Source organism: Muntiacus reevesi, chromosome 10, assembly GCF_963930625.1.
Source record: "Muntiacus reevesi chromosome 10, mMunRee1.1, whole genome shotgun sequence".
In the NCBI taxonomy this organism is placed as follows: Eukaryota; Metazoa; Chordata; class Mammalia; order Artiodactyla; family Cervidae; genus Muntiacus; species Muntiacus reevesi.
Window position 1 is genome coordinate 56,685,210 of NC_089258.1, and position 24,667 is coordinate 56,709,876.

The 24,667-nt window shown below is 45.9% G+C and overlaps 1 protein-coding gene across 2 annotated transcripts in view; it reads right to left on the reverse strand.

The window, feature by feature from the left end:
• Positions 1–24,342, reverse strand: part of IRF2 (interferon regulatory factor 2) — an 82,914-nt gene extending 58,572 nt beyond the window's left edge. Inside the window, exons 1-2 of one of the 2 annotated variants that reach the window (XM_065946875.1) lie at positions 24,156–24,342; positions 23,828–23,999 (exon numbers count right to left, since the gene is read on the reverse strand). The gene's annotated coding sequence lies outside the window, so the exon portion shown is untranslated. The remainder of the gene's footprint in view (positions 1–23,827; positions 24,000–24,155) is intronic. The other variant, XM_065946874.1, reaches the window with a different exon arrangement.
• Between the last annotated feature and the right edge of the window lie 325 nt (positions 24,343–24,667).

Here is a 24,667-nt window from a genome sequence, read left to right on the forward strand (position 1 = left end):
AAGACTCTTGTAAAAGCATAAACATGATCTCCTTTAAAGCTCACTGCTGTCACCCGCTCTGGCTCCAGCTTCCCCTCCCGATGCCTGCCTACTCCCTGACCCTCGGGTCAGCAGGGCAACCCACGACCTCTGTTCTTGCCATCCTCAAAGGCAACCCGCTGACTCACACGGCTCACATCTTAGCTTCACAAGCACGTCCTGGCCAAGACTTCCTAGTCTCCCCAGGCCAGGCCAGACTCCAAACCTATCCACCTCCCTAGTCAAGAATCTCCATGACGCTCAAGAGCAATTCTGTCTTCTCACCTCTCTTCTCCCAGGGCCCAGCGTATGGCAAAGATTGATGCTGAGTTAATAAACTAGGACCTGACTGTGGATGTCAGACAGGAAAGACAGTGAGAGGGGGAACAGAGAGGGGAGACAGCCTAGTAAAAGAAGGCTGGTACACAAGCAATTACAGTGAAGAAAGTAGTGATCTGCCCTTTAAAAAAAGGGGGGGAGGGTATATAAATGCAACGATTAATTTGTCTGAGAAAGCACTGGGGTATCTATTTTTACATTTTTAAAATTATTTCTTACAAGCACTGCTTTCCATTATTTTAGGGTTTCAAGATATAACCTGGAATCAAATTTATTTCAAAGTGGGCCTATCACCACTGTGTTTTCCATCACCAGAATGCACAGATGGTCAGTATAGTGACCATATCATTTGTGGTCCAAAATGGAACACTTCTGAGTATGAATGGGGCCTTACTAATAATTATACCTTGCCTCTAAACATATGTAAAGAGAGACTATCCTGGGGGGAAAAAAAAGCAGGATGAGGGGGTCTTCAGGTCATAGGAGATAACTGCTCTTTTACTTAAAATCCTTGGGCCATGTATGTTTTAGAATTCAGCAGCTTTGGGATTGTAGAGAGATGATATGGTGCATATAACATATAGAAGAACATAACACCCCCAGCGATCTCTAGAGCAGAACCACTTAATCTAATACAGCAATATTTCTGCAGTAAAACAGGAACATTCACACTGATTGGGATTAGTAAAAGCTATAAATAGCTTCATGCCAGTTCGGGGCAGACTATACAGACAAATGAGTCATGATAAAAAAACTTTCAGTTTTCAGAGCTTTTTGGATCGCAAAGAAGGGATTTGGGGCCTGTAATTAATTTCAAGTTATTTCAATCCTTGCAATATATTATTGTTCCCATGCTATACAAGACAATCAGCATCTTCTGCCTTAAACTGTACTTACATTATAAACTAATCAGGCACACACCATGCTTGAGTTAGTAACAACACATTTTCAGTCCTGAAATGGAAAACTTGAATACAGACTGTTTTTGCATATTAAAAAGTAAAGGAATGTTTTTGCTGCATTTTTTTTTTAAGATTTGACATCTGAGATAGCCATTTAAAAACTATTATTGCCTTTCACATTAGTTCCACCAAGCAATAGGTATACATTTCACTTTACCAATCTCATACATAAAATAGTTATTTACAAGAGAAAGTGAAAGTGTCAGTCGCTCAGTCGAGTGGACTCTTTTCGACTCCATGGACTGTAGCCCACCAGGCTCCTCTGTCCACGGGATTTCCCAGGCAAGAGTACGGGAGTGGTTAACCATTCCCTTCCCCAGGGGATCTTCCTAATCCAGGGATCAAACCCTCCTGCATCGCAGGCAGATCCTTTACCATCTGAGCCACCAGGGAAGCCCAAGAAAAGCTTTAAACAAGATTCAAATTTTCTTTAAAATTTCTTCCCTAAGGTTTCCTTACAGTGACATTTGCAATGCCATCATTCCTTCTCTTACAACATTTTAAATATCCGATTTCAAAAATCAAAGTTATGACAAAATACTTCCAGGAGTATCAAGTTAAATCACTTTTATTTGTTGCTGTTTATCATAGTTTATGCAGCGTAAGAACAGCATCATCCATTGAGGAAGCATGTGAGTCATTCTCTACATAATGTAAGCCCTACTGCTCTGCAGAAACCACTGCGTGAAAGAAAAAGACTCAAAGTGGCACAAATGGAAATTCATTCAAGGAATTGTCCGGAAACTTTACCCCCTTACACTTAAAATAATTTTGAATGAAAGGGCAGGTATATCCTTGCCACGTGAGACGTCTAATGTACGTTTGAACTGTTTCGGTTCTATGGGACTTGGGTAGAGATTCAGTTCGGACATCCTTGCATACACACTTCCTCCAGGCAGTGTGAAGAAAGAAAACACAGCAAGGCTGACAATGGCCAAGGTCAAGGAGCCCCAGAGACCTTCTTACCAAAAAGGCCAACGCACGCATGCCACCAATTACGTCTACATGCACTGAATTGAACTGTTTATAAATCAGTCAGCTCGGCCGTGTCCGACTCTTTGCAACCCCATGGACTGCAAATACATGCATTGAAAAACCTAACTTGGGGCTCCTCTGGTGGTCCAATGCTTGGGATTTCCCCTTCCAATGCAGGGGCATGAGTTCAATCCCTGATGGGGAGAGTGGGGCTAAGAGCCCACATGCCTCATGGCCAAAAAAACCCAAACAAAAAAACAGAAGCAACATTGTAACAAATTCAATAAAGACTAAAAAATGGTCCACATTCCCCCCCCCAAAAAATCTTTTAAAAAATTTTTAAGAATAAAAGAGCAAACTTGACTCCCCAAAAAATGCTCTCCTGATTCCTCAGCAGGCAAAGATGGTGGTAGAATGATGGTAGCCATGACTATGATGTGCATCTAGTATTAAACTCTACGCTCTTCATACATCACCTCCCTCAACCCTCACATAACCCTGCGAGGTAGGTAACACTATTATCACTGTTTCCATTTTTAGAGAAGGAAGCTGTGGCTTAGCCCCTGGCAAAGCTGATCCCCCATCCCTGAGCTCGATGACCATGAGATCCCAGCATCCGAGATGGGCTTCAGACTTGAATGGACAGGATTTGTCTACACGTGCCCTCAAACACATACACTAGAAAACGGGTATGCTTGCCGAGCCTTTCATGGACACCATGCTAGTTCTGACAGTTGCTTCCTCGTGTAGGGAACACTTCAGGAACACGAGCTTAAGTCCCGCAGGCCGACAGACCCAGAAAGGAAAGAGCCGAGTCGAGGGAGCATTTCCCTACTTTGTTGCGTTGGGTCTCCTGTTCTGAGGGAGAAGCAACTAAGAATACAAATCGCCCACAAACAAGGATGGAACAGGAAGACAGTGAGCTGTCTGGGGCTTTTCCTAAAAGAGGAACAAATCTTTTGACCTTGTATGACCCCAGGGCTGCACTGGTGAAAATAATTGAGTGTATGTGTGTGTCTGACTGGTCTCACCAGGTCTGGCAGCCAAGGGTTTAAAAGTTGAAGTCCCCAAACGAAGCTTTGCAAAACCTTAACACCTCTGTTTGACAATATCCCCTAGGAGACACTAGCAACCACCAGAGGCCACCTCAAACAGGCATCCTTGATGGGCAGGGCGTGGGTCCTCCCAACACCTCCATGAAGAACAAGACAGCAGGAAGAAGGGTCTTATAGGGGTAAGATTTTAACACTGTCTCCTGCCTATCTTTGCCTACAGCCAGTCGAACACAGAGCAAGGAACAGCTGAGGAAAGGGGATGGATCTCCAAAGACCTTTCTCGGAGAACACTTTCCGAAGGGTACCATTTTGGAAAGAATGTAAAGACCAAAGGTTTCGCCTCAGGAAAACCCTTTTGCAACTCTCTTATCTGATGCAGCAAGAATGATGTTTAAAAAAGAGCTCCCTGGAGGTTCAAGAGGAAGGGGACATTCGTGTACCTATGGCTGATTCATGTTGCTATATGGCAGAAACCAACACAATATTGTAAAGCAATTATCCTCCAATTAAAAATAAATAAATTTAAATTTTTAAAAAACTTAGGGCAAAAAAAAAAGAGCTCCCATCACACCCAGTGACTTGCAGAAGGAAGGAGCGTATCATCAGAGCATCCCTTGGCTAATTTCCTTACAAGAGCTGCCACACGAGTAACAGAGCAGAAAAGGCCACGAGGTGAACTCAAGCCTGGTCTGAAAGCCCATCTCTAATGCTTATTAACTGTGTGACCTTGGGCAGGTTATCAACCCTATCTGTTCCCACAGGGCTCTGCAAAGATTAGATAAGGAACCCTATAAAACACCTAGAATTGTGCTTTACATCTCATATGTGCTATACGTTGGAGTACAAACAGATACAAATTTTCCAGACAGTTAGCTTGATCACAGGTATCAGACACTTTAAAGACTATCCTTTGACCCAGTCAAGTGTTTTCAAGGCAGTTTAACCATGTGTGAAACATGTTTTCTAAAACATCAAAAACAAAACACACAAGAACGATCTAAATCTGTTACATATGCAAATGCAATATTCTTTCTCCTATTAAAAAAATTGAGAAAGCCATGTGAAGTTGCACAGATAAATTACTTTCCAGGTATATCTAAATTATAGAAACCGAAGAGCATTAAAAAAAAAAATCCATCACCTTTTAAAAGAGTATCTTCTAGAATAATTCACAGAAGGCAGTAAGGACCTAGAAGGGGAGACTGACTTTTAAAAAAGACTTCATAAATCTGAAGTCGCGCTGCGACCACTGTGTGTGTTTGGCCCCAGATCCGCGTACCTAGGTGGCATCAGATTCTGCAATTCAGCAAAGCAAGAATCATGGACAGATTTCAAAGCATATGGACGCAGGCTCGTACTGCATAATCAAACCTTCTTTCCATATGGAAAATGGGAAAAGAAGCGACCCTATTTTCCCCTTAATCAGCATGTCCTCTGAGCACGGCTTCTGCACTAAGTCAAAGCCTGAAAGGCGTGACTTCTCCTTTTGCAAGTTAAGTGGGGAGTCCATTTCAGACTGTCCCTCTTCGCATAAATAGGTGGATGCCTATGGAGCCATCCAGTTAAGCCAGCAGTCCAAAAGCCCGGAAAAGACGTCCTGGTCCTCAAGTACCCCGGGGAAAGCACAGGAAAAGTTAAACAAGATGGTGCAAATGAGAAAACTCTGGACCAGAAGTGGATCGTTGAGACACACACAGTAGCTTGGGAAGGAAGAACACGGCAGGAAATGGGCAGGACCTAAATTCTCCGAGCTCTTTACATCACCCAGGTCACTGCCTACCTGCCACTGCCATAAGATTCTCTGTGACCCTAAGGATGGTGGGTGTTTTGTCCCACTAGGAACACAAACAAGGGGACGTGTAAAAAGGGGGACGGCGATGCTTTCATTAGTTAGAAAACTCAAGTGAGAGGGATTCAGAATACTGGAACCTTCCAAGAAAACCCATTTGCATAAAATGACAGAAATTGTTTGCTGCCATCTGATTTCAAATCCATTTACTGGCCGATGATGTTGACACGAGTTTGAGCAAGTTCTGGGAGTGGGTGATGGACAGAGAAGCCTGGTGTGCTGCAGTCCATGGGGTCGCAAAGAGTCAGGCACGACTGAGCGACTGAACTGAACTGATGGTGAAAACTGATGCTTCCCCAAAGATACTTGCCTGAAAATAATTTGCTCTGAAAAATGTTGGCACTGAAGGGCACTATCTTTTCCCCTCATTCCACATCCACAGGGTCTCTGACAGTTTCCTTCTTGCTGCGGCTTTTCCTTCGGGGATTTCCTTTGAGCTTGTCCCCTCAGCCAGTGGACTCTCAATAAAGGTTACTACTGATGCTCCTTCTTTTACTCCTTCTCCTCCCGCTCCTTCTCCTCCTCTTCCCCTTCTTCCTTCTCCTTCCCCTTCTTCTTCTCTCTGTTATTATAATTATTATACTTACTATTATAGGGGCTTCCCTGGTGGCTCAAGTCAGTAAAGAATCTGCCTGCAGTGCAGAAGACCCAGGTTCAATCCCTGGGTTGAGAAGATCCCCTGGAGGAGGGCATGGCAACCCACTCCAGTATTCCTGCCTGGAGAATCCCATGGACAGAGGAGCCTGGTGGGCGACAATCCATGGGCTCACAAAGAGTCCAACAACACAATTTAGCGACTAAACCACCGCATTGTAATTGTATAATATTACAGAGCCATTCAACTCATCTCTTTTTGCTCAAATCCAGTTGAGATCCAACACACAAACTATAACCTTCCACAGTAATGATTCTATTCATGAATGCTTCAATGTTTCTAAAACAATAAAAAGAAACCACCACACTACAATGATCTAAATCTGTTACATATACTAATGTAATATTCTTTCTTATAAAAAAAAAAAGATGAGAAACTGTGAAGTTGCACAGATAAGTTACTTTCCAGATATATCTAAAATATGAAAATCTAAGCTCAATTAAAAAAAAAAAATCGCTGATGAATTCCAACTGGAAATGAAAGCCACCACTGCTAACCGCCCCCAAATACATTAAGACCTGACTCAAGAACACATCTTTCCTCTACGAGCTGCAGAAATGTCTTCAAATATTTTTCGAAGCTACTTACTGCCACTCACCAAGTCCCACACAGTACCTGGAAATTGGATTTGGCATCCACAGTATTGTTACCATGTCCCCCTCTCCACCAGCCCTTCCCAGGACCACACTGGTTTCCCTCCCCTTCCTGGCCTCAGCAGAAGGTGCTGGAGACAGCACAGGTCTGGTGTCATGCACGCCTGATGGGAATCTCACCACTCACACTCTGTCACCTCTCCAAATCTTACTTCCTTCAGCTATAAACAGAGATCTTAAGAGCAACTCGGCAGAGCTGCTATGAGGAAGAAACAGATAAAGAGCAGCTTCTATTCTATTAGGAGGAAAAGTATGAGACGAGCGCCTTGGTCTCCCCTAAAACATCCCCCAAGAAATTCCAAAGAGCAGAGCCAGCGTCCCACCTGATAGCAGAGTGAACACCCCAGAATTCCTCCCAAGGAGCAGGAGGGTCCCCAGGGTCCGAGCTGTGGAATGTGAGCACCGTCTGCACTTTGCACAGTGCTGGCCAGATTCCTCTTCCAAACGTCTGATCACCTGGCTCGACACTCTGCAGTGTCTCCACAATGATCAGTGAATAAAATCTGGACTCACCAGAACTCAGCCCCATCCCACCTTTCTGACTTCTTATCCTACTCATCCCTCCTACCATCTAAACGCAACCGAAATTCACTGCTTCCTGTGCTTGAAAAGAGACACAGCTTGGGTGAAGTCTTTGCTGGCAGGAATCGTATCTTACTCATATTCCCTAAAGATCAGGTACGGTCCTTTACACATGAATCATCATGTAGTAATTACTGATTGATAAGACAGTGGATGAACCCCTCCTGGAAAACCCACTGTGGCTGGGATGGGGAGGAAAAAGCAGATGACATGAAATACATGTTGTGATGCTGGAACTACAATATGAACAAGTAACAAATAAGCCCGGCGGGAGGCGCCGGTGCCATGGGGTGGGAAGATTGCTAAAGCATGCAACCTCCAAAAGAGAAAAATTGTACTATTTTCATGACATTTTTTGCAGATGAACCAAGTTAAGTAAGTTAGCAAACTTCTGAATTACATTTATTTAACATTTCATTCAAAACAGAATCTTGCGAAAAGCTCTGTGGGGAATACAAAGCCAATCAGGACATGATCTTTGTCCTTAAAAAGGTTACATTGTAACGATGGAGGCTGGAACAGAAAACAACCAGCTCTAAAACTAGGTGATCCTAGAGGAACAAATCAAAGATGCCAAAGCTTCCCATGATGAGCCTGAAGTTATAATACATCCCTTCAGGGGCTTGAAGTCATCAACACAACTGGTTCTTGGTTTCTTCTCTGCACTGGACTCACCCTGGGCATTTCATAAACATGAGAATCATAGAACCCTGAGCTTTTTGGAAGGCATTTTGTGGGAGTTTTACTAGATTACATCAAAAGCCAGAAGAGAGGGCTTCAAAGAAGAGGGGGCATCTGAAGTGGGCTTGGAAAGGTAGGGGATCTCAGGACTCTGGCGGAAAAGAAGGAAAAAACTTACAAATGAAGGGACTTACAAATGAAGGGCGCACAGCAACAAAGAAAAGGGCGGAAGCAGCCTGCTGGCATGTTCGAACCATTAGTAATTCGGAGAAGCTTTGCCCCAGGAAAAATGGGCGGATATGGGAGAGCAACAGCCGGAAGGCTCCCTGAGGCTGGCTGGCTAACAGAGAGACCTTTGTCCTTGCACCTCAACAAGGATCCCTGCCGGCTGGTGAGGGGAGACACCCTCACACATCCCGGAGCACACACACGTGTGGCTGAGGTGTCTCCCACCTGCTGTCAGGACCTGGCTCCTCACTAGAAAACACAGACCAGGAGCCCCGTCGGCTCTGAGGTCCCACAGAGGAGCCTGTCTGGACAGGAAATGACAAATGGGACAACTAGGTCAATCGTTCCGAGTTAATTCATCCAATGTTTCTGGAGTGCCGGGCGTACACAAGTCGTTCTGCTGAGCCCTCCCACGACGGTGCTCCCAAATTTATAATCAGCTCAACAAGGCAGTTGTTGATAATAAACCCAGAGCGTGATCTATTGAAATGTAACACAGAAGTATCTTGGGCCTTTGAATAAGACCTTCAAACGTAAGCAAAGAGCCCAGCACGGATCCAGTAAATGCTACCACTGCAGCCGCTAACCTAGTTATAGCCTCTGCACGGTCACCTGGTCACACTGGCGGGGAGAGACGGGGGTTGCGTGCAGATGGGAAGAAGCCCCACCAAATGCACCCCTACCTGTGGTTTCTTCCAGGCTTCCTGAGTCGCTGAGGCTTGCCCCTAAGGTTCCATGAGCCTGCCCTTCCAGGCTCTTCCATTGCGTCACTCGGAGAACACAGCCAGCGACCACAAATACAATGCCAACTGCAAGTCCCGCTGCTGAGATGAAGCCACATCCAGTCACTCCTGGAGCCGCTGGGACGCCGCACCCTAAACACTTCTGCTGTGCCAAGCTCTGGCTTGGGGGCACCTGGGCCATCACCTTGGTTCTCCAACTTGGGTTTCTCATCTGTATTAACGGCAGCAGTCTCTATCGCCCCCTCACTTAAGTATTGTGAACCTAGTCATCATAACTTCTCTCACACTAAAAGCCAAATCAAAACAAACAAAAGAGGATACAAAAAATATTTTTGTACCTTTGCATCACTTCCTCTTAGAAACGTACGAAAACATCTCCTAGACAGGCCTGGTTATTATCAAAAGTACAGTCTGGTCCTTCCTGCAGTGCCCATGTGTCTATGAATGAAACGCATGCATCATTCTTAAACCTTCTTCTATCTTCTCGTAAGCAGAGCAAGCTCGCAGCTCTGACTTCCAACTGCTAAGAGTCACTACCTCTATATCATCTTCTAAAACATAAGGGGTGGGGAGATGTTCCAAATCCCCAATAAGCCTTCTCCCACAAAACTTGCTCTATACTCAGAATAAAGCCTTTCCTTGCTAATAAACACAGGAACACATGCACTGAAGAAAGTATTCGTTCCTACCGGGAATGATCCTTGGCACTTCCTTGACCCGTCTGCTCCCATCAGACAAGAGATCTCTCCATCCACCAAGAGTGGGAGGAATTTCCAACCCTTCATGGTTTCATTCTTACTGCTCTTTCGACCAAAGGTGCCCTGAGCCCCCACAGGAAACTGGCTGAACCTTCCCTATTCCTACAGTGTGGAAATGCATAGTGAAGTTCACCTCCATCGTCCTGGTCAAAGACAGCCCCTGCCAATTCCTTCGCATAGCCTTTCCATTAAGCACATCTTTTGTTCTTTTTGCTCCTACAGATGGCTATTTCCCTGCCTGTCTCTCTAACTAAATGATAAGTTCTGTGAGAAGCTAGAATTGTCAATTTTGCATCTCTACACCAGCAGTCCAGAACTGTCTGTTGAAGGAATAAACTCTTCTGAGAGTTGTATTTAAAATATTTGTCTGCAGGAAGGAGTCTTCAACTTAACTTCATCATCATATTTGTTTCCATAGCTACTTGAGGCTAGTTTTACAGACTTTTTTAAAAGTCTGGGCCCCAAGCCTGAAGGGAATACAAATTTTTGCAACTATCTATCTGCTTCCTAATTATTTACAATTCATTCTGAATTATAATCCATATATGATCTTGTCAGGCTACATTATTCAATATAGACCAACTTCTCAAAAGGATTAAGTGAAGCAGAAAATTTGAGCAGAACACAAAAGTAAACCAACAATAAATTTGCTACTGTAAAGTTGACATTTCACTAAATTTGTCGTCTACTATAGCTCTTATTAAGGACAAATACATGGTTTCTCATCCTGTCAATTATTCACATTAAATACACAAATGCTTTCATTCATTTTTCCCAGCAGACCTGTTATAACAGCACTATTTTGCTTCATCTGCTCAAATGGTAGTTATCAAACCACTGTTGAGAGTATTACGTATAAATTCTCAGGCCCCTGAATGTTATTCTGAGGCTGCTTTTACTCAGTTTTATCCAAAATATCTCAAAAGTACTGAACCCTAGGGTCTTTTTATGAGCCCCAAGTATTGAAGGTACTTATATGAGTCAGAGATGACCATATGAGTAGCTGATACAATTAATTCACTACCATATTCAAGCATTATGTTTTTTCTCTTACCAGAAATTTAGGATTCAAAATGTAACAGAAAAAAATTAACTCTTTACTACCGAGTTCAACAAAACGTACTAAGGACTTAATCTGGCCACGTGACCCTGGGCAGGCTGCCTGATTTCTCCAGCTGTGAACATGAAGAAGTAGACTATAATCTCTAGGAAAACTTTCAATTCTAGTATTCTGTGAGAAGTTTAAGTACTCTTAGTTGATTCCCCATTTCAGAGTCCACTCTGATATACTCCATTCAGTATAATTTAATTCTTCAATAGGTGCTTTATCAGCTCTACATCTCAAAATTTTTCAAATTTTGAAAAATTTTCACTGGTTTTATACCACATGTTATATACATACTGTAACAAGGGAGAATCTTATGTGTTTTCAGACCATACTAATATTTCAGACCATATCTTTTGAGTTTTCAGACCAGACTTTGGGACTTAATCCTACAACTCAACAACAACAAAAAGCAACCAGTTCAAAAATGGGCAAAGGACTGGAATAAACCTTTCTCTAAAGAGGATATACAAATGGCCAAGAAGCACGTGGAAGGATACCCAACATCACCAGCCATTAGGGAAATGCAAATCAAAACCACAGAGATCATCAAACATCCGTTAGGATGGCTATTACCAAAAAAAAAAATTCAAGGGAAGAAATTCTGGCTAGGATATGGAGAAACTGGAACCCTTGAGCATTATTGATGGGAATGTAAAATGGTGCAAGTGATGTGGAAAAAAACAGTTTCTCAAAAGGTTAAACCTAGAATGACTGTATGACCCACTGGACTGTAAGAATTGAAAGCAGGGACTCAAACAGATACTTCTATAGCAGAGTTCACACCAGCATGACTCACAATAGCCAGTGGTAATGACAACCCATCGAGAGATGAATGCATCAACAAAGTGTGGGAATATTACTCAGTCTTTAAAAGGAAGGACATTCTGACACGTGCTCCAACGTTGGATGAATCTGAAAAACACTCTGCTGAGTGACATAAGCTGAACACAAAAGGACAAATATTGTCTGATGCCACCTATGTAGAGGCAAGGAGAATGGTGGCTGCCCAGGCAGAGGGAGGTGGGTTTTTATTTAATGGGCACAGAGTTTCTATTTGAGATGATGAAAAAAGGTTCTAGCGAAGGACAGTGGTTGATAGCTGCAAACAGAGTAAATTAATTTTATGCCCTTGGACTGTATACTTAAAGATGATTATAATAGGAAATTTTGTGTTATGTAACTTTTACCACAGTAATAAAAAAGAAAGAAAAGAATGACCAGACACGCATTTATGAACTCACTGCTTGCTGTCACTGTTTCTGTGAGCCCTGTCGTGGACAATAGTCATACTTTACTTCCAGGTAACCTGAGGGTAATCTACTGACCACATATATACATGCACAAAAAAGGACGGGTTTTCAAAATTAAATATGGGCCAATTTCCCCTTCAGGGCGATGTCATCTCAAGCCGTGTGAGGTATGTGAGGAGCGAGGTTCTCCTGGCACAAACCTCCAGGGAGGGATTCGGAGCGGTCTGTCAGCCGCAGCACGGCCAGTTCCAGTCTGCCCTCAGAGGGGAGGTAGAAAGCGGAGATAACCATCATCAAGGCTCAGCCACTTCAAGACAAAGGACGCCAGACAACGGCGGGAGAACCAAGGTGCCAAACCCAGGGAGGGAAAAACGGTAGCGAACCAGCCAGAGCAATGAAACAAGACCCTGTTCTACGCCTGTGATAAGCTTTACGAAAAATCGGTCCCTTAGAAAATACAACGTACACAGCTGGCCCCCAAACGTGCCGCGTCCACACTGTCGTCTCCTGGACAACCTGAGACGGTGCTGGGTGGCCCATAGATGATGCACACACACCGCAAGTCACTTCTTTAACTGAGGTCTCAGCCGCCCAGACCGAGGCTCCTCACTGCAGGGAACTCACACCAACTGCCGAGCTCACTCAGTTCCAAGCTGAAGACCTCTCCACCGGTCTATACCTTCTCCCCCGACATGGAGTCAGTACTGAGTACATCTCCTGTAGCGTAAAGAGCGACTGGACGAATGATCAAAATTGTCCACTGCTTCCTTTCAGGGCCCGGACAGACCCCATTGCCCAGACGGCAGCCCGAATTGCACCTTGACTTTGAGAGAAAAAAAAAAAAAGACTTGATGCATTCAAAGCACCTATGAGAGAGGCAAATAAATAAACCCTCTCCTATAATATTTTAAACTCATCCTGACTTCCTGAATCACCAGGAGAGCCACACCCCAAAGGGGAAACAGCAGTTCACCCACATTCCCTCCTGGGACCTTTGGACTTCGCTTCTATAACAGAGAAGAAAGGGGTGCCATCCGTGCCGGTCCTCAGGGCCACCGAGAGCACCCCACGAACCCAGGGCACCCCCTGGGGCCACCAGCTTCTCAGGTCATTTCTCTGTCCCCTCATCCCTGAGGACCTTGACTTTCCAAGTCAGCTCAACAGTGCACCGGAGTGAAGTTTTCCCATTTGAACAAAATCTCAACATCCCCCCAAAAAGTCAATCAAGATTTACCTTCAGGATTACGATTTTAAAGTGAGATTATACTTTCCTGTTCTTCTGTCAGTTGCAAATCCCCAAACCTACTAGAATTCACTTAAAACTAATCTACAGTGTTTTCATTGGAAGAAAGCAATCAAGAAAGCTCTGACCCGCTGAGCAGCTGGGAATTTCTTTGCTGAAGGTTTGGTTTAGTCTTTATTTTTCTAGCTGCTGGCCCTGCTAACATGATTCAGTGAAGGTCGTATTTAATCTCGCAGAGAAAAGCTACCTAAGCAGTTCTTAGGTAAGGCTTCAGGAAAAATAAATTGCCTGGGCTCTGTGGCTATGTCTGTTGCTTCTCCCCAACAATTACAGTCAGAGAGGACCAATGAAGGCAACTGTTAAGATACCAGGGCTTGACTTCAAAAGAACTTCCCTGCCTATAAGTTATGGGCTGAAAGTTTGTTAATAATAAAGTTATTATTAATAACTAACCCACCAAGAAAGTAGCAGCTCCCAAATGTATACCTCTGGTTTATCAGCAACAAGAGCTTATTTATATGTACCGGAAGGTATTACTATCAGCATTGAAACATAAATGTCAAAGGAATCGAGTGATAAGATTTCTGTAAAGGCCTCGGTCCAAAGGAGAAAACCAGACCATTTTTTTCACCTTCTGGATATTGAACTCCTTAATACAAAGTGATAACTCCTAACGCAACGTGACAAATCCCAGGGTTTCTGTGCTCCATATATATACCACCAGGTTTCTAACACAAGAGAGATCTGGCCCATCCATCCTGAGCTGGAATCCAGCTTTCGGAGCTAACCTTCGCTTTCGGACTGAAAATCAAATCAACAAATATTTACCTAGTGCTCACTGCGTATCAAGCATGGGTGGGGAATGCAAGGAAATACGACACGATCCCAGGCCTCAGATAACCTGGCCGGGGAGGTGTTGCAAACGGGAAAATCCAGGGAATCGACGTTTTTCACAGCACTTCAAAAGGGTGGAAAATATTCAAGGTGTTTGGGACTATGGCCAAAAGAATGGCACACACGGTGTGTTGCTTCTGAAGAGATTCAGAGCATCTTATTTTAAGTTGATGAGAGGAGGTAGAGTTGGCAGGGGACACACAGGGAGATGCAGTTATGACCAAATAAGTACTCTCACTCTGCTTTTTTTTGTTGTTTTTTCCTGGTCCTTTTAGGTTGAGTCGCTGTATTACAATGTTTCCCCATATTTTTCTTCATTTCCTAGTCCTACACCGTCCAATATGGTAGCCACCAGCCACGTGGCTGCTGCCCGCTGCATGCTTGAAACGTGACCAGACTGAATTAAGATGTGCTGAAGGTATAAGATACGGCGGATTTTGCAGATTCAGCATGGAAAAAAGTAAGTAAATGATCTCATTAATAGTTTTATGTTAATTACATGTTGAAAGGATAATATTCTGGACACACTGGACAGCATTAAAATTAACTTCACTCACTTCTTTTGGGGCTTCCCAGGTGGATCAGTGACAAAAAAAAACCTGCCTGCCAATGCAGAAGATGCAGGAGACACAGGTTCAATCCTTGGACTGGGAAGATCCCCTGGAGGAAGAAATAACAACCCACTCCAGTATTCTTGCTAGGAAAATTCCACGGCCAGAGGAGCCTGGTGGGCTGTAGTCCATGGGGTCACAGTCAGATATGACCGAGTGTCTGAGCATGCACTTCTTTTTACTTTTCTAACATGGCTACTAGAACATTAAAAATTATATATGTAGTTCACATTCTATTTGTATTGAATAGTGTTGCCCTAATCAATATTCTTTTTTCTCAGCTGTGCTTTGGCATTCTGCCTCTAAACTCCTAATAGTTACACCCAAGCCCAGTTTCATAACACATCCAAAAAAACCTCTCCCGTGTCTATAAAGGAATCAAAACTATTCTAAAAATTTTTTCCAGACACAAATTCCGGATTTGGAGGCTTCTTCAGTTATGGAACGTCAGAAATCACACTCTGATTGAGACGCAGAGTCTCAATTCCATGGAGATTCTCCCCATGGAGAATCCCACGGGGATTTGTAAAGTTTGCCGTGTGGGGAAAATAAAACCTCCCGGATTTCAGGGCTCCTGTGAAACAGCCAAGCCACCTAAGACACAGGAGCCAACAAGATACAAAGACTGCACATAAGGCAGGGAAAGTTGCATTCACTTCCCCTAGAAACCTTTTCTTCTTCACCTACCACAAGAATTAGATCTGTAGCCATTTGTCTAAACTACTGCTCTGTTCCAGAAGGATAACCAAACTTCTCTAATCTTCTCAAGAGGGCCAAATGGTTACAGCCTTGACTAGGTTCCTGGGTTAAGTTTGCAGGGTCTCACGAGGCCCTACCTCTCTAAGCATGTACATTTCAAAAGGGACAAAGCCATGACCTCGGGGACACCTGTCGTTGGTAAGAGCCTTACGTTCCAAAAGGTGAGGATGTTGATTCAGAAGAGGAAAGGAGCAGAGGGTTCGATCCCTGGGTCAGGAAGTTTCCGTGGAATAGGAAACGGCAACAACCCCCCCCCAGTTATTCTTGCCTGGGAAATCCCACGACGGAGAAGCCTGGCGAGCTACAATCCATGGGGTCGCAAAGAGTCAGACACGAGTGAGTGACGGAGCACACACACAATCTCTCTCTCTATCCACCACCACCTCCCCCAACCCAGGACCATTGGCAGCGGAGAGGGATGGTCGTTCTGACATAATCTATGGAAGATAATCCACACCCAAGTTCCATCAGTTTTCAATGGTGTTGCTTCAAGGTCTAGGTATGGGGGGCCAACTCCGTAGCATCTCTCTGGCTGCTGACCCGGTCGTAAAGATCAAGAAAGAACTGTCGCCTCCTACCCCCGCATCAGGTGCTTCTGTCACATACACAGAGGACATATCTGTGAAGCGGGTAACATCTCAGACCCTCCACTGTTGCTGATAAAACAATGCGTCCCAACCTCCCAAACGAACCATCGATCTCAGTATCTTGAAGCTGTAAGAGCTGAATCAGGACAAGAGCATATCCCGGCACTGGCTGGGAAAGCTCTGATTCTAGAGCCCAGCTCTGTACATCAAGGCAGAGAGGGCCTGGGAATGGCCAAGCTCACGAACAACACCCTCCTTAGCAGTATCCGATTTACTTGTCCTCATCCACATTTACCAGAGGTGAGGTTAGAGGGGACACTTCAGAGTCATCTTGAGAATATTTTTCTGGTTATAAAAGTAATTGTGTTGTTGTATTGAATTTGGGGGAGAAGTCAAACATCCATAAGCACGCCATCCAAATGTTTCCTTCCAGTTTTGGGGGGTTTTTTATGATGTATATACAAACACACACGTTTTAAAAATAAAATTAAGATCACAATTGAAAATCCTCTTTTTCTCCATTCAACATACACCCCAAATACCTTCCCATCACTAAATGCAAAAGCATGAATTTAATCAGCTATCTGTACTCAAGGCCTGGTGCACTATAACGCATTTAAATGTGCTCCTATTGTTGGGGATTTAGGGTGTTTCCGAGTTCTCACTATAACAGAAGCGAACAGTAAACATCCCTGTACAGAAATCTTTGTTCTGCTTCTGGTTACTTAACATCTGTAGGTTCCTAGAAGTGGGATTACTGGAACAGGGGGAGTTCAACATTTTTAAGACATTAAGGGTACACCGCCTAACTGTATTCCAAAAAGTTTATTTCAAAGTACAATATGCCAGCTACGGTATGCAGTGATTAGTTTCCAAACTACAGTGACCGCAGTACCAGCAACAATATCCACAGCTCAGTTTTAACCCTGTGACTTGTATTCTTTAGGGAAACACAGTATTGGCCGATTCTCTTTTCCTGACTCCCTACTTACCTCCTACCACCTAGAAAAAATAAAAGAGCAGCAAGGAAGATGGGCATTGGGGAGGGGACAGCCTAAGAGCTGTGACAGTGTTTCTGATCCATTTCATCAACAGGTATCTTCTTCGAGGGGACTGTGGTTGCCTCTAAGGTAACTGAGTTTGAGTCTCAAGGCCTCAGGTCAGGGCACCGATTCCTCCATCCTCTCTGGCTCCAACACCACCTCTACCGTAGTTTCAACCACGCCCAAGGGGTGACCACTCACAGCCTCCTGTTTACCTGTCTAAAGGTGGCCATGCCTAGTTATTTGATCCCCTAGAAAAAAAAAAAAGGCCAAACTCCAAAGTTAAAAGTGGAGGGTCCTCTAGCATTTCAACTTGTTCTGCATTGACTGTCAATTAACCACCAGCTTGTCTACTTGCAAAACGTCTCAATGACATTCGTGGCAGACACAAAGTCTACCGGTCTGACTCCCTCTTCACTCTCTCTCACTCAAGAATTCAAGAGGCAGTATTCTACTCTACACCTTCATCTCTTTCTTCATCACCTCATTCCCTCAACTGTCACTTTCCCCACTCACTTCCCACCCCCCACACCCACTAACACCCTAATCAGGTGCCGGGATGCTCTCGTCCACCACTGTCATTGTTCTCATCGCCTTCAATAATTTTAGGGTTAAGGAGTACAGAGAAAGCTCTTTAAAAGTAACATGTTAGATATGACTTGAAACATGTATGCGGTTTCTTCTCACTCAAAACATCAACCTCATGACATCGGGAAAGTCCTCTGCATTCTAAGCTTATGGGGCCAGGAGAGCCTCTTCTATCTAGAAGGTATTTCTTTGGCTCCTACAAAAACCTGACATCTGTAAGCTCAAAAAGAACAGATGAAATGAGAAGCTCATCTTTCCTTTGATCACATTAGGTGTGTGAGTATCAAATGCTCTTACACAGACAGCAACAGATTGCTAAGGATGCTGGAAAAGAAATTATTCATGAAACTGACAGAGCAACTGGTTAACTCTCAAAAATGTTTAATCAAAACTGGACCGGCTTTTATCTCACAGAACTCTAAAGCAAGGTATTTTGTTGAACTAAATTGGCCTTGCCCCTGAGATAAAAATGCTTAGAACCAGAAAGGACGACACAGCCTTGTCTCATAAGCATGGCGCTACGAGGTATGCACACAGGGCATGGGACATACGGAGCCTTTTTTTGCTTGACTCGTGTTCTTTCTTTCTTATTAAAGCTGAATACTAAACCTATAAAGGGGAGTATAAGCCAAAACAGAAACAAACAACAAACCAACCCATGACTCCATGGCCTTCCTAGAGAGAGACAGGCTCATGAAACACAATCCTCCTCTGCTTGTTCAGAGCAAAAAATTCAAAGTATCACAACCCTACGACAGATCCCATTTTGTATGACAAGCAAGGTCAACGTGAGCAGAGCCAATGGGGAGGGACCATAGGTTACCTATTCAAAGAGCTTCCCTAGTAGCTCAGATGGTAAAGCGTCTGCCTGCAGTGGGGGAGACCTGAGTTCGATCCCCAGATTGGGAAGATCCCCTGGAGAAGGAAATGGCAACCCACTCCAGCACTCTTGCCTGGAAAATTCCATGGATGGAGGAGCCTGGTAGGCTACAGTCCATGGGATCGCAAACAGTCGGAGATGAAGGAGCAACTTCATTGGTCCAAAATGTGGATAACAGTTTCCATCTGCTTGCTGTCCTGCATAGCCTGACCTGGGAGCCAATGAAAAAAAATGAAAAGATTCGACCCTGGGAAGAGACCCTTGATTCAGTGGTTCTCTGCCTTTGCTCTGGCCCACATACCCAAGGGACAGGGATCCAGGACACCCTGGTCAATGTCAGAGGGTTAATCGGGGGCAGGGGGAATGATTCTCAAAAAGAGAGAGGCAAGGAGAGGAAGGGGCTTCAGTCTCAAACCTGAAGGTCTGTGTGGTTTCTAAAAGCCCCCTCCTCTCCATGATTCTGATACATATAAGTCCCACCCCCCAAAGATGATAGAACCATGCAGCCCCATTTTACAGATGTGAAAACTAAGGTCCAGAAAGGAGAAGTGAGTGGAGAGTTAACAAAAGAGCTGAAAAGTCAACTCCAGGCCTCTGGGCTCTTTGAGTTCATGCACCTTCCACTCTCCAGGTCCTTGAACATAGCTGGCTGTCAACAGATACTTAATAAACAAATGAAATAAGGATTCAACATTTGCATTCATTTAACAAAATAATCCCCTCGGTTACTGAAATGGTTCATATCCTGGGGTCCCTGGACCCCCAGCAGAACTCAAAGTTACTGATGGGGGCAGGGGAAGATGGCAACTAGTTTCAGAACCTCAGAAGGTCCAACAGGACTAACAGTTTATCTAGGCCCAGGCTGCCTACAACATTGACTTTCTCTGCTTTGGGCTGGAATTGGATTATCTAGATTTGCTGATGTTGGTTCTCAGGTCAACCATGATTCCTTACTGCAGTATGTTTCTGAGGAATGAAAACAGGCCCATGAAGTCTTCCTAACTAAACACAATCTGTTTCAGAGGCTGCTTGTCAAAAGATGGAGCTGGTAAGATGAGAAATCATTTTAAAAGCATCTTTGGAGGAAAAACTGCTGGTGACTATGGGTCTTCCGAAGAGGTCACCACCCAGCCTCAGCTACCTGCAGGCTTGATTTCCTGCCTGTATATTGCCTTTGGTATTTCATATAAAATATTGGCTTTGGGTTTAAATCTTGACCCTACAGATAACTTACCATTCTTTGCTGAAAAAAAAAAAAAAATCAAGATTTAATCAAATCTCATCACTCCCTTTCTCAACAGCCACACCCACTATGAGGGCCACTGCTTGACCCTGCCTTGGGCACAAATTATAGCCAAATATTGATCATATTCAGGCCAAAAGTAGGGCACAAATGGGGTGAACAGGGACAGAGGCCCTAACTTCCAACCCCTGTGCTCAAAGGAACATGTGTCCCATACAGACCAAAAAAAGAATTGGCTTTATTGCTAACAATAACAAACATTTCCCAGCAATTTATGTTACTTATATATACTCCTTTATGTATTTTGCATCTATTATAAACATATACCATCTATTACATTTATTTTCACATACACTGTCATGTATCATTTTCACGTAGATAGTGTTAGGTACATAGTAAGCATCTAATAAATGCAAGTTAACTGACTCGCTTTGAGGATGTCATAGCAGGACTCTCCTGGTGGCGCAAAGGTTAGGACTCTGAGCTTCCACCGCAGGCAGTTCAGTTTCCATCCCTGGTTGGGGAACTATGATCCCACATGCCCCGTGGTGTGGCGAAAAATAATAATAATAAAGATGCTATGACAAAAATTCAAATCAGTTAAGGGCATATCCTTAATAACAGATAAGGAAGAGTCTTCAGCAACGAGGAAGAAAATTCACACTAAAACACAAGGAGGTTGGAAAGGAGTTTTCTTGATATAAGGAGGGAAAATACACTGGTCCAATCACTTTTATTTCCATATCATTTGGTCTCCATGGACACTAACTTTTGACAGAAAAAAACTTACTAACAATATTAGATGTCTTGTTAAAGATTTTAATGCCCTACATAAAAGTTATTCTGTGTTTAATTCCTTACCATTTCCTATATTCTCTCAGAACAAATAAAATCACTTCTTGCTAAAAATTCTCTAAAAGAAAGTCAGAGTTTAATCCACAGTCATGATTCCCTGACTTTTAAAGTTAAGAATGCATGTGTGGTTAGTCGGTCAGTCCTATACAACTCTTTGCAACCCCATGAACTGTAGCCCCGCCAGGCTCCTCTGTCCAGGGGATTCTCCAGGCAAGAATACTGGAGTGGGAAGTTAAGAACGATCTGATAGACTTCTGAAGGTGAATGCCTTAGCATTTCTAGACTGCTGTAGCTTAGGCAACCTTCTTTCATAACAGTATCTTATTTGTTCCCCAAAGCAACCCCATCAGACATTCAGTTACATTCGACTATCACCTTTCATAGAACTCACCCCTAAAGGTAATTACTGTATTTATTTTTTGGCTAGGTATTTTCAGGTCACCAACTAGAATGCAAATTCCCCAAAAGGTAAAGAAACTCCCTTCCTGTTCTCAAACTCACAGAACCCAGCACTGTGTCTGGGGCATAGCGAATGTTCTATGAATACTTATTAAAATGAATAAAACCCCTTATCTGCTTTAAGTGTTTTTCTGGTATGAAGCACATAACAGAACCATGTCCCAGATATCCCATTTAGAGTTCACTGGTCTGTTCACCATCAAAAGGAACATTTTGTGAAAATGCTCTAAAAACAATGAAGCTTATGTGCCATGACACCAAGAACAGTGTCCTTGAAGACATGAGAAAATTGATGCACATCAAACTCCCCAATGTTAAATGCCCAAAGTTTTAAAGTTTCCACTACTAAGTTCACACATCTTGAACTAGCTGTGGTATACTGAATATTTGCCTAATAAAGTATATGGGAAAGCAGAGGAAGAGAGAGACTGGGTCATGGTTCACGGAGCTGTCAGGACTTCGGTTCACCATAATCGGTCTGCAATTTAGCCACAAACCCTTACTTTGGATTATCATAACACTTTTAACAGGTAAGTAAGTCTGAAGTGTGCAGAATTATCTCTAACTTTTGAAGGACAAAAGAAAAAAAAAACCCAACTCATTGAGAATGAAAAATCTTGATGTTTAATATTAAGAAGCAGTTACAAATCAGAACAGACAAGAGCTCGGATCCAGGAGGCCAAAATCTAACTTCTTACACAACAGGCTGTTATAAATTATAACCATTCACTAATTATAGTGAAATCCTGGACTTTGCCCCCATCGATCAATACATTTTTCGAGGTATTAAAAAATACCAAATGAAGTCCTTAATATTCCATCTACTGAAGTTTCCTTAGAAAACACAAGTTTTCCCAGAATTTTGTCCTTTCCCTCTCCGAAAAAGGAGTGATGGGGGTGGGGTGAGAAAAGGAGAAAATCCTGAGTGTGGGTGCACGAAGGTAAATAGGGGTCACCTTCCAGGTCGTGGCAAGGAGCTTGCATCTGCCTAACGTCAAGACCATCAACCTTCCGTTCCAGATTGTCACCAGGCCCCTGTCAGTACCTGCCCTTAAACACCAAAAAGCAATGCACACGCTGCTGAGTCCTCAATGTTATCTGCAGTCGGTCAGAAAACTCAGAAACGAATGCAGGCTTGACAGCAACCTTGGTGATTCCTGAAAATCCACAACAGGAAATGTAACTCTCCTCCACCCTCCCTCGCCATTCATCAAAAGCAGACCGAGGCACAGCGACCGGGAGGCCGGTGGCAGAGGGAAGATGCCAGCACTCTTCTGAACCGAGGACCGGGCGCGTTTACCGTTGCCCACACTGGAGGGAGGAGGCTGGAGAGGGAGGGAGCGGGGAAAATGTCCCCAAGTTCCAAACACTATCCTTTAGGGGCAAAGACGACCGAAAACCACGCCGCCAGTACGTGGCCACCTCCACTGCCAGTGCCAAGGGTCACACTTACAGCGATGACCAGGGGTCCCGCCGACACCGGCTGACGTCGGCGCCTCGCCAGGTGCCCAGAAAGCTGTTTCTGCGCCCGGTTCGGGCTGCCAGCCTCCTTCCCGCTTCTTCCCCTCTAAAGGGGTAAGGGGGTGAGGGTGGCCCACGCAGCCACACCTGGGGCCCAAACTGAGATGCCGGTGCGTCCTCGGGGTGGAGGGGGGGGCGCGGTGTGAGCTGCGTCCTGAAACCCTTCCAACTTGCAAAAGGCTGCCCGAGCCCTCTCAGGGCCGGCTCCCTGGCACCGCGAACCGCCGGGCGCCACGATGGGCCGCGGCGGGCATCGCTTGGTGGGCGAGCCCGGCCCGCGAGGCGGAAAGGAAGTGGCGGCCGCGGCTTTGCACCAACCACGTTCGGCCGGCTGGCGAATGCCACTCTGCGCCCCGAGAGGGGTCGGAGGGCGTGGGGCGGGCACTCACGTCCCCACCCCGCCGCCGCCGCCCGCGCCCCGGGACCCCCAGGGGACGCCGGCACCCCCCGCCGCGGGCCTGCCAGCGGGGCGCCGCTCGGTCCCCGGAGGCTCCCCGCCCCCACCTTGCCCGCTCCGTAGCCGAGGCGGGTCAGGCCGAGCGCGTGAGGCCGGCCCGGGGGCGCCCGCGGGGACCCGGAGGCGCCCGGCGCTAGGCCGCGGCCCGGACCGCTGACCCCTCCCGGGACTCCCTGCCCGAGCCACCCTCCACCCCAGCCCCGCGCGGGGACAAGTGCAGCGACAAAGCCCCAGGGCCAGGCCGGACGGTGGCCGGCGGGAAGGAGGATGCCGCGTCCCTCCCGGGCGGTGGCGACAGCGGCCCAGCCCCCAGGAAGCCCGGCGCGCCGGCCAGGCCCCGCGCGCAGCCCCGATCGGAGCCCACCCGCCCGGCCCCCGACCGCTGGCACCCGATGCCCGCGACCCTTCCCGGAGCCCCGAGGGTGGGCGAGCCCCGGGGACCGCCACCGGGCGCCCCATGAAGTTTCCTTCGGCCGCGGCGGGAGGCGCCTCTCCCGGCCCGGGCGCGGGGCGCAGGCTACGGGCGGACGGCGGGTTCCTGCCTATTTACGCCAGAGGCTGCCTGGAGAGAGGCGCCGCCGCCGGGCGCCGAGAACGACCCGCTCCCCTCCTTCGGATCTGGTGGCGCCGGCATCTGTAAACACACACACACACACACGCACGCACATACATGCACGCGATCATGTTGTTTTTAAAAGGAGGCCCGACTCCAGCGGACCTGCTCCCCCACAAACAACACCTGGGGCGCAGGATCGCACAGAGCAGGTCTGTGTCCATGGAGCCAGCTCTCCGCATCTGCAAATCCAAAAGTGAAATTAAACCTCCACCAACCTCCTCCTCCTCCTCCTCCTCCTCCTCCTCCTTGCAGCCTCAGCAGCAGCAGCAGCAGCAGCAGCAGCAGCAGCAACCGAACCTGCTTCCCCTAAAACCAGATGATCCATAACAGCGCCGACTGTTCCTCCAAAAATCAGTATTAATATTTATGAACCTCAGCATTTTCCGTCTGCAAAACATCGTGTCAAACCATCAGGACGCGCGCGCACGCACACACACACACACACACACACACACACACACACATCCCCTCCAGTCCTCCTAAACATGCCCTCGAGAAAAACACACACGCACAGTCCCAACTATTATTTGAAAAAAATGTTACCTCTCAGAGTGCTTTTTTCACGCTACCAATACAATTCCGCAAGGCTTAACTGTTGCTAGGGTGTGTGAAATGGAAATGAAAGCCCGTCAGTTGAATAATCGCAGGAGCAAAACTAAAAGTTACTCCCCGGCTTGCCTGAGAACAGTCCAGATCGAAAGCAAAACAAGGAGAGGAAACTGCGAAGCGCCGCGGCTGGAAATCCCCCCGCCCCCCGCCCTCCCGGAGCCGGGCTGGCTCCCGCCCGCCCTCCGCGCTCCCCCCGCCCCCCCGCTCCGCCCTCCTCCCTCCGCCCTCCTCCCTCCGCCCTTCCTCCCCAGTGTTTGTTTCAAGCTTGTGCAACCGGGAGGTGCAGGCGGGGGGAGGCCGCGAGCAGCCCGGCCGGGAGGTGCGGAAGTTCGCCGCCGCCGCCGTTCATTGGCGGGCAGCGCCGCTTTCATCATTTCTCAGAAAAGTCAATTTCATTTTCACTTCCCCACGTCGCGGCCGCGGGAGCAACTAGCGGCTGCTCGTGA